Source organism: Haliotis asinina, chromosome 15 (genome assembly GCF_037392515.1).
Source record: "Haliotis asinina isolate JCU_RB_2024 chromosome 15, JCU_Hal_asi_v2, whole genome shotgun sequence".
Taxonomy (NCBI): Eukaryota; Metazoa; Mollusca; class Gastropoda; order Lepetellida; family Haliotidae; genus Haliotis; species Haliotis asinina.
Genome location: NC_090294.1, coordinates 19,334,276 through 19,350,676, shown reverse-complemented (window position 1 = coordinate 19,350,676; position 16,401 = coordinate 19,334,276). Strand labels below are relative to the sequence as shown.

The following is a 16,401-nucleotide window of genomic DNA, read 5'->3' as shown; positions in this document are numbered from 1 at the left end:
AGGTCTCTTAAGTTTTCTTGTAGCCATTGTACGTCCTATACTGTAACACCGGAGCTACGGATGCTACGAGAAAAGTTACGAGATCTTAGGCTTACAAGACCTTTGTGAAACAGGGCCCTGGATTCTCAGGCTCCCTGACTTGGTCAACATTGTATCCCACTTGTATAGATTGATGCTCATGGTGTTGATCACTTGATTATCTGTCGCCATATAGCCTTCAAATCGCTGAGTGTGGTAGTGAACAACTACAAATAAGCTATTATGCAACAGCAAAGATTCTAGGTCACAAACTATGTTAATAGTATAAGGTGACTACTTGTCTTCTGATTTTGATTTCATCATACCAATGTGATGTAGGACTTTGCTCAGTCACTATTTTGTTTTATTTCTTGTTTCAAGCTTGATTGTTTTTTTCACGCTACTCTCTCATGGCTGGAGTAGAGTCAAGTGCAGAGGTCTACAACAAACAAACAATTTTATTGATGTTTTCAGGATGTGAAGCCGAGCGATGATAAATATAACATGAGACATGACTGAGTCGCTCGGAAGTGATTTTTCAAAATGACATTTCAGAAAGTGATGCAGGTCAACAAAGCTTGGATTTAACTTTTCTGAAAGTGCCCATATGACTTAGCAGCTCTTATCAAAGGAAAACATTTTTTACATTCATAAATGCCTTGTGAAACTGATGTGTTCCCTGGCAAGAAAACCCCTTACAATCTAAGGTTAACAAAGAAACAATTCTAACTTCCTGTATTTTGTAATAAGAAGTCAGCAAGGTTATCTTTTCTATGATCAGGTGTGAAAACTTCAATGTCCTTTTAACCCATACAAACATATAAAAAGTTTAACATATCGTACAGGCTTTGAAATGTCAGATGTAGAATTAAAGGCAATTGTTGTATGCTGGAAACAAATGTAAAATACAATGGATGTAATCATTTACCTTGCAGGACACCTCTGTTTAATTTTACGGAATGTTAGACCTGTCTCAACAGATATTGCAAAGCACCGCTGTTGCTGAGAAGCTGATGGCAACTTAACTCTATCAACACCATGGAAGTAATTTTTCCAAATTTTGATTTGATTTTTAAGAACTGAATCAAAGTTAGGAAAGCTGGTACTTGTTTGGTAGAGGAGAAAAAAATGTATCTTACAATATACCCCTTGCCTTGACATGGTATAACATTTATTTGTATACATTTCTCATGCGATCGTGAATGTTTGTATTAGACAAGGGTTAAAGCAAATATTGTTAGCCTTGTATGGCTAGAGATGTGCTGACAGTATAGGTGTATGCATGTTGCCATCATTATTAAAGTAGAGGTTAGTGTTTGCCGAGACAGGAAAGATGTGAAGACTTGTTTTAGCATTTTTTAAAACACATTTTCAAGGGATGTTATATTCTTTGTACGCCTCCTATGTATAGCACAAGAACATATTCTTTGAATATGATGTCATTAATTTGATTGGAAGGAATTTTGAAGACAATTTAGGATTATAAACAGTCAGTGTGAGTATATTTATTAGTACCATTGATATTGGTTTCTACATAATTTGTGTAACAGTTATCATGATTTGTGTAAATTAAAGATGAAGGTTTTGTGATCAAATCATACTATAGTAAAGATTTTGTCCTTGTTTCATGTAAAAGTATAAGAATTCCATGTGTGATGTAAAAAATATAAGAATAGTGTTTTAAGTTCCTATTGCACAAAATTTGAAGTGAGTGTGTATGTATTTAAAAAATGCTTTACTCATTTATAGGATTAACTCAAAGCATGTTTAGTTTGGCACCTGAGCTGCAGTGTTTCTGTAATTAGAGCTCAGTTTGTTTAAACTATCTGAAAAGATCAAATTTATCTTAGGAGAGGTGTCAAACTGTTTTACAAACAAAACGCATAAAATCGCATTTCAACATTTATTATTGAAACGTGTGACTGTACTGTACTGATATATCCCTGGAGTTTGACCGAAAGATTCTTGAAGAAATATGAAACCAGATTCTATCAAAAGTATCATATTATAAAATCAAAGGAAATGTTGTCACAATGACTATTAAAACAAATAAGTAATCCTCAAATATGCAGCAACTGGGCAATTAATAGACATTGGATTTACCCACGTCCTATAAATAGAGCCACTGAGTGGTTGATTTCACATCAATGTGCTAATTTCACCTGCTATTGGACACACAGATCAGATTAAATCTACCCTTTGATATCTGATACATGTAAATTTCAACTGAAATCCATGCATGCCTATTTCCTGCTGACAGCTAATGTCAGCTTACCTGAAACTAGGCTGCATATATAGCTACATTGTGTACAGGCTGCAGACAGACCAAACCAGCCTTGTTAAGTTAAAATTCGAACAGAACAGCTGTTAAAGCTCTCTGTGTGCAAGTACTCAGTTACTCTCCATGTAATTTCCTTATCAGGACTTCTTTTAAAGAAATGAAACTTACTTGCACCTAGTGCAACCATAGGTAATAACCTTGTTGAACCAGACAAACCTGTTGCACCTGATGCTTAATATGAAATTATACAGTTATACTGAGGAGTAATGCAGCATTCATGAAGCTGGGCTCCTAAATTCGAGAGTGTTAATTAATTTTGCAATCTATGGAATAAACATGTGGTGGCTAAATTTTTCTTAAATTTTCTTATGTTTTTGTAATGTTAATTTTGAGTTTAAATTTAATTTTTTTAAATTTATATTTTTAAGACAAACATACTGGAAAAATATCTCCACCATGTTATCTCTTTGTGTTTACCACCAGTAGATGAGGAAATGTTTATCCTTCTTTGCAAACACCTGGTGTCATCACTAATAGTGTCCTTGTGATACTCATATGTTCAGAGGTACTACATGATTCATGAAGGTCTTCCCTTCTCTTCTGCATTGATATAAGAATGCAGCTGATAGAATTAAAAGGTATGGATTATATAATTTTTATATATTTTTTCCAGCTTTAAATCCTTTACCATCCAATAGATTTAACATCAAACATTTTCCATAAGGAGATAATAACATGATCGTTACAAACAACCCAGGAATGGAAATCATGTTTGACATTCATTTTATTGAAACACCCAGCCCATATTGACGTCCTAAATCCATTATACAAATCAGGAATTATAGGCCATATGTATTCAGGTGCACGTTTTTTCTTCAAAAGTCAGTTAGTATATCAAGTGACTAGTTATAGGACATAATTAACTACATGAAATTGAATATATGTCAGAGTGTCAGGTCATATATTACACACACATAAGCTGAATAACGGCCTGCACGCAATCTTTTTTCCGCGGATTAGCTCTTGACTCAGTGCTTATACAACACAGAGTGAACCTTTCATCCTGTGAGAGATTGGGTACGACAAGTGCTTCATAATTGGTCACCACTACACCCCAGTCCACAAACCTCAATATCCAGTTTATTTAGCAGTGTACCTACCTGTTAGGGCACTACACATTTTTTTACTTTCAAAGGGTAGGTCATGTTTCTTTATTTTCCATGCCTGGGAATTTCTATTTTATCGTAATATATTGTACGATTATGTTTGTGTTTATATTAAAAAACAAAGATTTTTAAAGTTGTTTCACAGGCTGTATATTGAATCACTGAAGTGTAATTACTGTTTACATAAACACTTAAGCCTATATTTTCCTTCATGTTGAATATAAATCACACTGTAAGAATGTGTTTATTTCTTTGCCATTATAATTAAACAGCAGTAATTGATAATTAATGGAAGTTTGTTAATTAACAGTGTCCTAATTAATATCATAAAGTAAATATTTGGGTTTTCAGATACCCAGAAGCAATTCACAATGGGTTTGGGCAAGGTTGTATACTAGGCCCTGTTTTCATAAGCTGGAGGCTGTGAAATATTTATGTCTCCTCTGGACCTGTCTAAATAGTTTAGGACTAGTTTGCACTAGTGACTTGAATGTCATAATGCTTGATTACCTTCATGTAAATAATGATCATCCAAGAACAAACAAGATAACAAAAGCTAATGACCCAATTGTTTGTTTGGAAGTTTGTTTATGTAAATAATTGGGTCACTGCATCAGGCTCCACCATGTGTTTAGGATGCCAGTGAATATATAAGGTATCTTGTTTCTGTGTTGTAATGAATGAAAACAATGGCCCAACTACAGTAAACTGACCCATTGGGAAGCTATTTCATTGTATTTTTACTTGACATCGAGATTGAGAGGTGGCTAACTGCAAGAAATACACATTACAGCAGTACAACTGAGTACAGATGACAAGAGCAGGAAACTTTAAGGAAGTGCATTTGTCACTAATTTTCTCCTGCTCTTCTTCATCACATTCTGTTATGAAACTTGATGCAGACATACTGAGAAACGTACATCAGATTAAACTGATCTACATTTTAATTGACTTGTGAAGGTTCCAGGGTAGAATAGGCCTTCAGCAACCCATGCTTGCCACAAAAGGCGACTATGCTTATTGTAAGAGGCGACTAACGGGATCGGGTGGTCAGGGTCGCTGACTTGGTTGACACATGTCATGGGTTCCCAATTGTGCAGATCGATGCTCATGTTGTTGATCACTGGATTGTCTGGTCCAGACTCGATTATTTACAGACTGCCGCCATATAGCTGGAATATTGCTAAGTATTGCGTAAAACTAAACGCACTCACTCACTCACTCACATTTTAATTTGTCAGTTATAAAGTGATGTTTTGCCAGTTTTCTTGTTAAGATGATTTTAAAATTTCATGGTATTGTTACAAATCAATTAATTAAATCGTGTGTCAATCATCAGAAATTTACATAAACATAGTAAATACGCTCACATTAACCCTTCTGTTTCAGACATTTGTCGAGTCGTCTCAGAGCCATGAATGCATTGCTTGTTGAATGACAAGGGCTTGTTCAGAATGCTAATAATCTGTTTCAAAAATTGGAGACCAAATGTTTAAAAACTTGATTTTTGAGATGTGAACATTCTTATGGCAGATATGTTTGAAGTTGTTGCTGAAAGTCATCCTGTTATGCTTTTTGTATTTCTGATGGAATTCACTGACGTAAAACTGTCAACATTGGTGATATGGACAACAGCCAGATATTGTACGGAGTCCTGATGTCTCTTAATCCAGATTGGCATTAGTTCAAGCTTGTCATCACGGTGATACATGTCAGTCTTTTGGAAAATTCTGTTTTCCAACTTTTCTAAAATAGGATCTGTATTTCTTGTGATATAAACAGTTTATTTAAAAGTATATTAATTTATGTAATATATTGGTTTATAAGGAATACTGTATATATTATTTATATATTTTTTTACCCATAACGCTATTGTGTTACAATTATTTTGCTGACTCAACAAATTTTACTTAATGTATATTATGTATTTAGTCCAGGATAAGTAACACAAACATGGTAGATGTAAAAGATTATATTTTCATGAAGAGATATTTAATACATTATTCTTTGAGCCATGTACCTTATGAGATTCAACCAGGGAGAAAATCATTTCATGTCTCAAATCTCTCTGTCTGGCTGAGCCCATAAAGAAGAGAACACAACCTCAAGAAAACACTGCACAGTGTTGTGTTTAGCCTGAGGTTCAATCACATCTCATCACCCCTCCACACAGACATGGACCAGTCCAAAGCTCACAACCCTATCTATTGATTGGTTCAGCCGGGTGCAAGTTAATGACATTGAACCTTCAGGGGTTGAAGTAGGTCAGGCAGGCATTGTGAAGTCAGGCACTGTCTTGAGAGGCTGTGAGCATGGATACTTAGAGGAACATCGATATTTGGGGTGTAAAGTGGACCAAAAGTTGTGTATCGAGGCTGAGGACTGTTTTATTGTGTGACAAACCAGTCTGGAGATTTGTACCACAGATTCAGCTTTCGTGTCAGTGGTAAGTACCTCTACAAAGTTGATAGGCCATTGAAAATCTGTCTGGCCTGTGCTCTCTCCATGGGCAGGCAGACCAGGCCTCCCATCTGTGTGCTCATATTCACTGGTTTGTGACTGTGTTAGAGTTATGAGTTATGATGTTACCACGATGACATGTACATGGCTGTCAGTTTCACCTGCCCTTGTTATATCGATTACTCCTGTGTTTCCTGTGTCAACACTGGTCAGATTGGTGTCATAGTGAAGGCTCAGCATGTGAAATTTTTTATGTGCTTGAAATTTATTGTCCAAGAGTTTCTCACACAAGTTTTAAATGTATTCAACACATGTGGCGTTGACTTTAAGTTTCACTAAATGTCACAGTGACATTTGTTGGTAGAAAATCAACATAAAATTTTACATTTTTAAAACTTTTAAAATCAAATTCTTCAAAAGCTTTTAAAAGGTGTAATTATGCAAGACAAATCTTATGGAGAACAACATCTTGATTTATTTTACAGAATGCTTAAGGACAAGTTTTTGTCATGTGTTGTTTTAAGATCAAAAGTTTTAATTGTAAAATGTTCAAATAAAACAAACTGGAAAGTTTGATAGATTCAAGGATAAACTGCCTCATTAATCTGCAGAGATATTGCTGATTGTACAGTGAATATTTAATTTCTTCACAGATTAAGCGCATAATGTTCCTTAAGGCATGTTTTCCCTATTGTTCTAACAAGACCATGCTGGGAAGTAAAGTGGATTGTCTGACTTAAAGACCCTGAACTCTACCCACAGGGTCTTGTCAACAGACATTGATCTTTTGTATCTGAGGGAGGTAGCCTCAGGGGTAAGAGGTACGAGAGACTCGGATCCTTAGGAGACATCTCAGGAGTTGATTCTTGACAGGTTTTATTCCTTAGACAGATGGGGTAAAGCATTAGCGATTCAATACCCTGCATTTTGTAGGCGTGAAAAGAAAGTCACATGTTGGGTTTGAGGACCAGTTCTGGAGGGAAAAATTGTCAGAAAGGAGAAGTGACTAATTTTGCAGACTGTTCTTGAAACTGAATTGTCTGCAGATTTCAATTTCTAAACAGCTTGGCTCTGGGGATTGGTGATTCATTTTCAGCTCTGAGTATGAGAGTTGAGAAGTATAAAAAGTTTTATTTGAAGTTTTAGGATGTGTGCTGAGTCAATTTGAAGTTGTCATTGATCAAGAGAATTGTGGAAAGAATAGTCTCCTGCTATGTCTGTAGGTATTTTACAAAGACGAACATGCATATTTGGTATTTTTTTTAGATAAATGGTTTAAAGCTTGAATTTAGCTGAACTGTCTTTGAACTATGACATGAACAGCTTGCTGTATATCAGTAAAAAGTGGAAATGTTGGTGAGAGTAAGTTCAGTTCATGTTAGCCAGTTTTAGCAATATGCCAGCTGGGGACACCAGTGTGAGGAATCAAACCCTGGTCTTCAGGGAGACAAGCAAACACTTTAACCACTAGGCTACCTCACTGCCTCTGATTGTTAAAACACAGACATTACACCGCTAAAATATTAAATCAAATCTCTTACAGCAGATTTCAAGACTTACATCTTACATGTTACTAATTCAAAAGTATTAAAAAAAGTAATTCCCTTTTAGTTGAGTTACAAAGGCTATTTTGCTAGAGATTGATGACTCATGAAGCTTCAAGTGGATATAAATCTTAAATTATAAACTTTGCACAATGCAGCTTGTAACCATATCAATTTCATTTGTCCTCTTGTTCATTTATTTTTATATATACTGTTCAGAACAAGTTCAGGTCCATCCATTCATATCACTATAGTTAATCTGTCAAGACTGAGAGGATGTAATACCATGAAATTATTGGTCCTTTAGTTTTTTTTAGTAGTATGTGTAAAAACAGAAATATTGAATCAAGGATCCTCATTAAATTGTGAGTAAGTTAATCAGAGGGGACGAAAAGTGACATAATCCGTGAAGGAAAATATTTGATGAAGGGATTGATTTGATGGCCCCTGTGAAGAAAAGACAGATTGATCGTGTCTGAGTCTCCTCATTAATGATGGGATGTCTGGGGCCGCATCTAATTATCCTGCCAGCCACTTAATCCTTGATTGACACTGTCACAAATATGATTCATATGCCTTTGTTGGTCATGTTTGGAGAGTATTCAGCTGTGTGATGTGAAGTTCCATTTTAGAGAAATTTGGAAAATTAAAATTATTGGGTGCAGTTTACTTCTGGTAATTTCTTCAGGAAGAATTCAAATTCACTTTTATCATTTCCCAATTTATAACATCAGCATTGTGGCCAGTCATCTAAAGAGTTATTTTTCTTTTGAACAGAAAGAAAATACAATCAGACTTTTGTAGCAAGCTCTAATACACTGAACAGGAAAAAGAAACATAAGTTTTAAAGAAGTGAAATATCATAAAAGTAAGCATTCATGTTTATGTCTTCTATTTAAAAACCTGACATAAAAACAGAGTTGCATTATTTTGCTGTGCAGTATATGTATCAAAGAAGTGATTTGATTTATGAAGCACTGGTTAAAATTCATGGTAAATTTGGAAGTGAGGAAGTGAAAAGAGGCAGATAAATGAACAGACCAGCTGACCAGAGATTAGGCCAGATATGACACCAAGACATGGTGGGAGGTGGTTCCACTTTCTTATACATGTGTATCAAGTCCAACAGTTGTACTGAAAGACATTAGATCTGTTATCCTTTCTTAATGACATTTTTCCAGCTGTCTTGGATCCTTGCTCCTTCAAAGCATAGTCTGTCACAAACATCCTCTCAGACATTTCTGAGAACAAAAAACTAGACTTGAATTTAATCTTATTACATGATCGGCATATCTACTTGTCATGTCTGTAATTATATCAGTATGTACTTAATTTGACCTGTGTCCTGTATGAGTGTTCTGTACAATAGCATGTTTCTTGATAACAAGACTTCATCTGACATGATTTTCATCTTGAATTATCAAGTTGAGGGTCTCCAAACTGATACAGGTGTTAAGTCATACTCAGCATTTTGTAAGCGACATCTCCAAATGGTGTGTCTAAGTTATAAATTTCTTTTGTTTGTAAGTAGTGTTTGTTTATGCTAATGACATGTAAATGTGACTGTGGCAGTGACACATGCTTTAATTGTGTCAATCTATTTATACAAGGGATGCAATGAATTCCAAGGGAGTGTTAAATTCTTCAAAGCGGTTGACAAGTAACTGCAGCAACTCCGACATCTTGTTTGATCTCTGCAATTTCTTGTACACCTCTGGATGGTATTGACATAAAAGTCTTCTTCTGAATGGTATTGACATTTTAGGTCTATAGTCTTGGTCTGGATGTTATTGACATTAAAGGTCTATCTCCTCCTGAATAATATTGACATTAAAGGTCTATGGAAACATGTGCCTCTATTTTGAGAAATCTGATTTCCTTCAACTTTTCTTTTTGTATCTGTGTACAATGCAGAGTTTAATGAGGTTTAACTGAATACTGTTGCATTTCTTGTTTCTGTGCACATCTTCTAGTCTACACATGTAATCTTCCTAAAAAAAACAGGTAATTTTGCACGTAACAATAAAGTCAGTTCTTTTTAAAGTGTTCCCTTATTTCCCATTTAACTGAAATACAAATAAATTTTTTGGAAAGCTGATACAGATATCTTATCCAAATAATATTATTCCTATTATCAGCCATCAAATTATACCACTTTGTCACAATCAAGGTCTCAGTCAATCATTTCCTCGAAAGATTAATCGGACACTCCCTAATTACCTAATCAATGCATTGGATGATGTATATAGCAACAGCTGCAATGCTGATATTGATCAAGAAATATCAGATATTGACAATGTGTAGATTTCGTAGGTGTCCTGTAAACATGTGGAACAACCAATTGGAATTCAATATGTTGATTGTGATGATAGCTGTAATGGAATATTCATGAACAGGAAAGCAAATAGATTTTCTACAGACAGTCGGGAAAGGGAACATTATTGTGAAGATTAAGTTCAGGACGTGTCTATTTCCATGTTTAAAGCTGTTGTGAGCCCAGGAAATTGGTTTTGATGAATGTACTTAATACTTTCATGGACGCTGTTTCACCTAGTTGTTTTGATGACAGATATTAATCTTTTGTTATTTTGTGATTGTTTTGCTATTTGTGGTGAAAATTAATAGGAAATATTATACAATCAATCACTTCTTTACAAACAGTAGAATCTGATTAAATGTATAAGTACATGGACATTTTGCAAGAGTAATTTTTGTGACATTTCTATTGTTGATGTTACTGTAGGCTCTCATAGTTCCAGAATCACATTACTATCCCTTCTTTCTAGCCCTGAAGCTGTAAACGGAGCAAGTCTAGATTTCTCCCAAATGGGGCTCCTTTTAAGTTTATTAGGAATTCTTTGTTTCCGTAAAAATTATATATATTCAGAGACTAAACGTCAGTCTAGTGTTCCTGCAGTGCTGTAGTATGTCTGTGACATAGCTAACGCTCCGTCAGACAAGATGGTAACTTAACAGTGCCGGTCATGCAGAATACGATCATACAGAATATGTTGGTTCTTCCCCTACTGACTACCAATTCCATTTCTTGTGCACCTCAAGAAGTGTGATATCACTCAGTATAACTGTGATATTGTAAAGGTGGCCATATTAAAGCTCAACTGCATATATTCTCAACATTAACTATGTTTCTACTTCATGTGAAGTTTCGTAATTAATTCTTTGTTTCTTTTATCTTCCTGTCAGTTTCTTTAATATTAATGTTGCTATTTTCTTTGTTTTACCAAGATATTCTATTTATTCTCTCTGTCAAATATTGTATAACTTCATGACTGAAGTCACTGTATGGTTGAAGTACTGCATGCATAACTGTCACTTTTACACACATCCAATGAAGGTAAGGCTTCTTTAATTGTTACCCATTGTTCTTCATCCTTCACTTCATCAGTACGTGCTGCCACTTAGCAGTACAGCAGACACAGGCACTAACTGGCACATGTTGTGATACCACTCAACATTATAAATCACTTAAACGCCATCCTTGTGTCCTGTTCCTGGAACTTCTTCCTCTCTCAACATCCACCTCCCCATATCCCCCCATAGCCCTTCCAGTCCCCCCTCAATACCTTTCCCCATATTCTTCCTCATGTCCCCTCTCAAGATCTCCTACCCAACATCTCCCCAATACACCATCCCCTTTATCATCTCTCTTTTTCCCCCTTCCCAGTTCCCCTGCCAACATCCCCCTCACAGTGTTGTCCCCTTCCCAGCATCCAACTTCCAACATTTCTCTTCTCTCCTCCTCCACAAACACCCCCAAACACTCCCTTTTACAACCTCCCAGAACAATGTCCCCCATCACCCTCACCCCCAACATAACCTCCCCTCCAACATCACCTCTAAGTTCCCCAGAACACTGTGTACCTGCACAGGCCAGTCCAGCTCCTGACAGGTGCTTCTTTCGAAATCAACAGGTAACCCGGTTTTATAGAGCTAACCTCTGTATTCCCAAGGGTCAGGTTTAGGAGGTGTTTCCGGTCCTTTTATCTGAGAGCTATACAACACCATGCTTGTGTTGAATTGCCTAGAGTCCATCAAGGTTGATTGTTGTTTGTGTGAAATCAGTAAGCCTTTTTCAGAAATTGATGGCTATTAGCAGGCGTCGATTTCAGTTTGACAGAAATGTACACAAACTGAAATGGTCTTTTGTGGGGAGTATAGAATCTTGATCTTGATTCATGAAAGGGAATTTATTACTTTGTCCTTTTTTGAATTTCTGTGACACAGTTACATCATAAAATATAATGACTTTGAAATACTTCAGGCATGAGGGAAAGTGAGCAGATTATTACAGTATAATTATGAATGTTTTACAGATATGTGACCCTTTTTTTTAAAGAATTTAATGTATTTACATGGAGATGGCATGCCCCTCTACCATGTATTTAATATCTTCATAAAATTGTTAAAAATACAAGAATTGATATAATTGTATATAGTAAAACAATTGTGAATTCATGTAATGCATTGTACAAGTATGGATTAAAATAATGTGAACACTTATAAGTAATAAGGAACAGTGGAGTAGCCTAACGGTTGAAGTGTCACTGGTCACACTGAAGACCTTGGTTCAATTCCCCACATGGGTACATTGTGTAAAGCATGTTGCTGGTGTCCCCGGCTGTGATACTAAAAGTGGCATAAAATCATGCTCACTCATAAGTTCTTACGCAACAAAAATGGTACACGACGTTAAGACATTATCCATCAATATTGAATGGGAGTAATACATTATGCATGCATCTAATATTGATACAAATAGTAACTTTTACATTGATTATTGAGAGACTTTATTAAGTGTTGTCTGTGCGCTGCGTAAACTCTAGCCATGCATGCCACAGAACAAAGACTTATTGGCAGAGCAATATTGATTGAAGTCCAAGTAAGACTGTTTCTAATGAAAAAGAAAGATGCGACTGAAAATCTAGACTTGCTTCATGTACTTTGCAGAAAGGGTTGGAAAAGAACAATACTATTGCTTAAGGATGGAGAGACGGACTGATGCTGAGAAAGGGTGAGATTTGAACACATGTTGAAAGGGATGAAAGTTTGTGGTCTGTACAAGAGACTAACTTGTAGGAACAAGAATGATGGTAGGTCAGTGTAGAGATAGTTGGGTGGGGATGTATTGCTGATGACCTTGGGAGACAAGATTTCAGATACCATCCACAGCTTCATTGTTCATTGTCACAGATAAACGTTCTGTTCAGCAAAATGTTCTGGTGTTAGTTGATTGGTCTGTAGTATGTCAGTGTTTTGTTGTGAGACAGTCCTTGGGTTGGTTGAGTGAAAGCATGAGTTTACCTAACATGGAGTGACTGTAGCTTACGCTGCTCTTAGCAATATTCCAGCAGGAAACACTTGATGTTGGGCTTATAAGACATTGTCCTGTTGAAGGGCATTGTTAACAAGATTATGTTCCATAGAAAATTAGTGACAAATATACCATTCAAAATACAGTAGAGAATATTCCATTTGGCAGGCATACCACTAGCAAGTGCCAATGCATATGACAAAAAGCAATATCATACAGATATATATCCATACAGATGAAACACTGCCAAAGGAATGGAATAAACTGTCATATTTTCCCTTAATTTCTCTCCATCATCTGTTTCTTCCTGGGTTTCATCATTTGCAGTTTATCAATCTTGTAGATCCAATATCCAGTACATTTTTCAGTGGTACATATCAAGCATGTATATAGTAAGATATTTATTGCATAGCATTCCATGAAACAGGTAGCAATATTCTGTAAACTACAAATATGAACAGAGAGGTATAAACATACAGAAATACAGATACATAAATACAGATACATATATATGTTAATATTTTAAGCATTGAATAACAATCATCTTTGTTCTATACTGTGTTTTCGATCAGAGAAATATTGGTTTGTTTGTACCTGGCATTCTCACACAAACAGCACTCACTGACTAAATCACTAACTTCGGCCACCATGTTGTTTATAAGGAAGTCATGCAAAGCAATTGTTTCCTTGTGTCTTAAACCACAAGTATCGGTTGGTCTAATCAGACAAAACAGTTTGTGGTCACTACCAGGTGGCCAGAATAGGTGTTGGGCCATAATGGTCAGATAAGCATGTGGAGACAATCAGCTTGATTTATTGACAAGGGAGGCTTGGGATGTGGAAGATTAATGTCCCTGTGAATGGACACTGGTCACCCCTACTGTGAGACTCAACTGACCACGTGGCACAAATGGGATTCTAATGTCCATTTGTATGATCTGTCCAGCGGGGCTGGACATTGTATATAATTGGCTCTTGGAGCAGTTAACAATAGTTCTGTATATTTCATAATGGTGTCATTGTTTGTGAAATAGTTTTTGGAGTGTTTAAACTGAAAGACTATTGATTTCTATTGGAATGAGATCTTTGAGGAAAGGCAGCAGAAAAATGCACAGAGGCTCTGGTTAATTAATGTTTCATGTTCAATCTTCATATCATCCTCTGTTTTTTCACCAGCATTTTAATGATTTTGATCAAGAGTCCTGACTTGTGACGTTGTAAGGCTTGGTACAATGTTTTGTGCTGATACTGAAAGTTGAGGACAAAGAGCTAGACTCTTCTGTGATAAAGATGCTCATCCACTTCTAGGTTTATTGACAGATCCTACAGTCAGGATTTGTGACATGGTTTTGTTTTATGGATATTTTTTTAATAATGAAGAGGCTATTCAAGCAATTGTCCACACTATGGTAAATTTTTAGAAATTATTGTTTGCATGTGAAAGATATTCCATCTTGGAATGCCAGGAAGATTAAGATCCAGGTTATCATTGGTCTTCAGCACACCGTTCTTGCTGTAAGAGGCGAACAACGGGATTGGGCAGTCAGGCTCGCTGACTTTTTTGACACATCATCATATCCCAACTGCATAGATCAATGCTTATGAAGTTGATTATTGGGTCGTCTGGTCCAGACTCGATTATTTACAAATCGTCATCATATTTGTAGAATATTAATTGCTGCAGGCTGCATTAAACAACAAACTATCAGTTCAACTTGTACATCTGTGTTTGAAAAACTACCTTGAAACATAAGTTCTGAATTTGTTATTAATGTGTGTTGTGTAATAGATGGTTGTTGTTGTTGTTTAGAAAGTTATGTCTCCTTGATTCTTTGAAAGATATTTCTGCCTGTCATCATTAAATCTTAACAATTAGGTTGGAAGATCTGTTGAATTGTTTTTCACTATATGCACATGTGCCGTTTTTGGACATTTCACAAATCAGAATGCATTGGTCGACAAGAAGCAAATAATAAATAACGAGATTGTGAAAAACATTTTAAAAAATTCAAAAAGAAATAATCCATTGTTAACAAGACGATTCACTGCTAACATTAGTCATGGCACAAAGCTCGATTCTTCCAATTTTTATGTCAGCATGTCTCTCCTAAAATGACAATGGGTAACACGTGATTGTACTTTGAAAAAAAATCTATTTTCTTTACTGGCTGGCTTCTAAATGTCCTCAGCATCCTGTTTGTGTAAACATGACTCTTTTTACTTTTGCTCATCTGTGGTATAAGTAGGGGTAGTGATGTAACTGAGTGGTGAAGTGTTTACTTGTCACGCCAAAGACTGGTTCAATTCCCCACATGGGTTGGTGCAATGTTTAAAACCCATTCGTGCATTCCCCACAGTATTATTGCTGGAATATTACTAACTACTAATATTATTTACTTTTACCCAATTACTCAGTAGAAACAATGCAAATTTAGTATTTGTGGTATTATTTCCTTAGATAAACCCAGAGGCCCGTTTCACAAAACTCTCGTAAGCTTAAGTAAGATCACGTAACTTTTCTTGTAGCATTTGTACCTGGTATACTGTAACATAGGAGGGCAAATGCTACGAGAAAAGTTACGAGAGCTTAGGCTTACGAGAGTTCGGAAACAGGGCCCAGGTCTTTTACACCTTAGATAAGGTATTCATGCATGGAAGACTGACCATGGCAACTTGAAATATTTATTTAACTTATTTTGAGTTTTATATATAAACTGAAAAGTAATAGAAACTCAACTAGCTTTTTGTCAAGTTAGAAGACATACACAAAAATGGTTACTTTTATGAGATTTAATTCTTTCAAATCTTGCATTTCTTTTAGTGTTCAGTATATTTCTGTAAACCCTAGTACATAGTGTAAAACATGAACATTTGTGGAATTTCATACATTGTGTGTGGCACCAAATATACAGCTAATGAAAGTACATGTTAAATTTTGATTTGCAAAATTTCCCAACTTCTCAAAAACTTACATAAAAACCAGACTTCCTATTGAATCCGGTTTGGGATAGTGACAGTATTTTTCACAATTAGTCAGCCAAAGGCTCTTGATTACCGATGCTAGAATCATAGAAAAAATGATCCAGAAAAACTGTACTGCTTAGTATGCAAATGGTGTTCAGGTGCTATGGAAATTATTTTAGTAACCTACTTTGGACATAATTGATACCATTTATTCACTGAGGCCAAGAAAATCGTGATCCTTTTTTTCTCATTACATATATCTAATGGGGTTAAAGACCTCAAGATTCACCCATCCTCTTAATCCAGCTCACCCAGTTTTCATACTGTCTAGTGGTGTGCATGGTACTACTGTATTCCAGGGGTTCAATGGATAAAATGTCCTAGAATGTGTACCCAAACCAGAGGTAACACTGAATTGCTGAACTCCTTTGTGTTCAGTGTGATGATTGTTCCTGTCCTTAGGAGATACAGACTGTCATAGGTTTCAGGTCAAGAGTGACAGGCTGTCAGTGTTTGATGGGTGAATGTAGGTTTGATTGTGAGGCCATCTGCTCAGCTGGGTGAATCTTGGGTCAGTGTTTTGTGCTGGGTTTGTCATTGATGTGAGATGTTGATTTCTATGATTGTAAACACGTT

At 35.9% G+C, this 16,401-nt stretch overlaps 1 protein-coding gene across 2 annotated transcripts in view; it reads left to right on the top strand.

Moving 5' to 3' along the window:
- LOC137265184 (leucine zipper putative tumor suppressor 2 homolog) overlaps nucleotides 1-16,401 on the top strand; it is a 76,710-nt gene that overhangs the window by 7,301 nt on the left and 53,008 nt on the right. Inside the window, exon 1 of one of the 2 annotated variants that reach the window (XM_067800523.1) lies at nucleotides 5,725-5,911. The exons of the other annotated variant lie outside the window; for it this stretch is intronic. The gene's annotated coding sequence lies outside the window, so the exon portion shown is untranslated. Of the gene's footprint in view, nucleotides 1-5,724; nucleotides 5,912-16,401 lie in introns of those variants that run through there. 2 annotated transcript variants of the gene reach the window in all.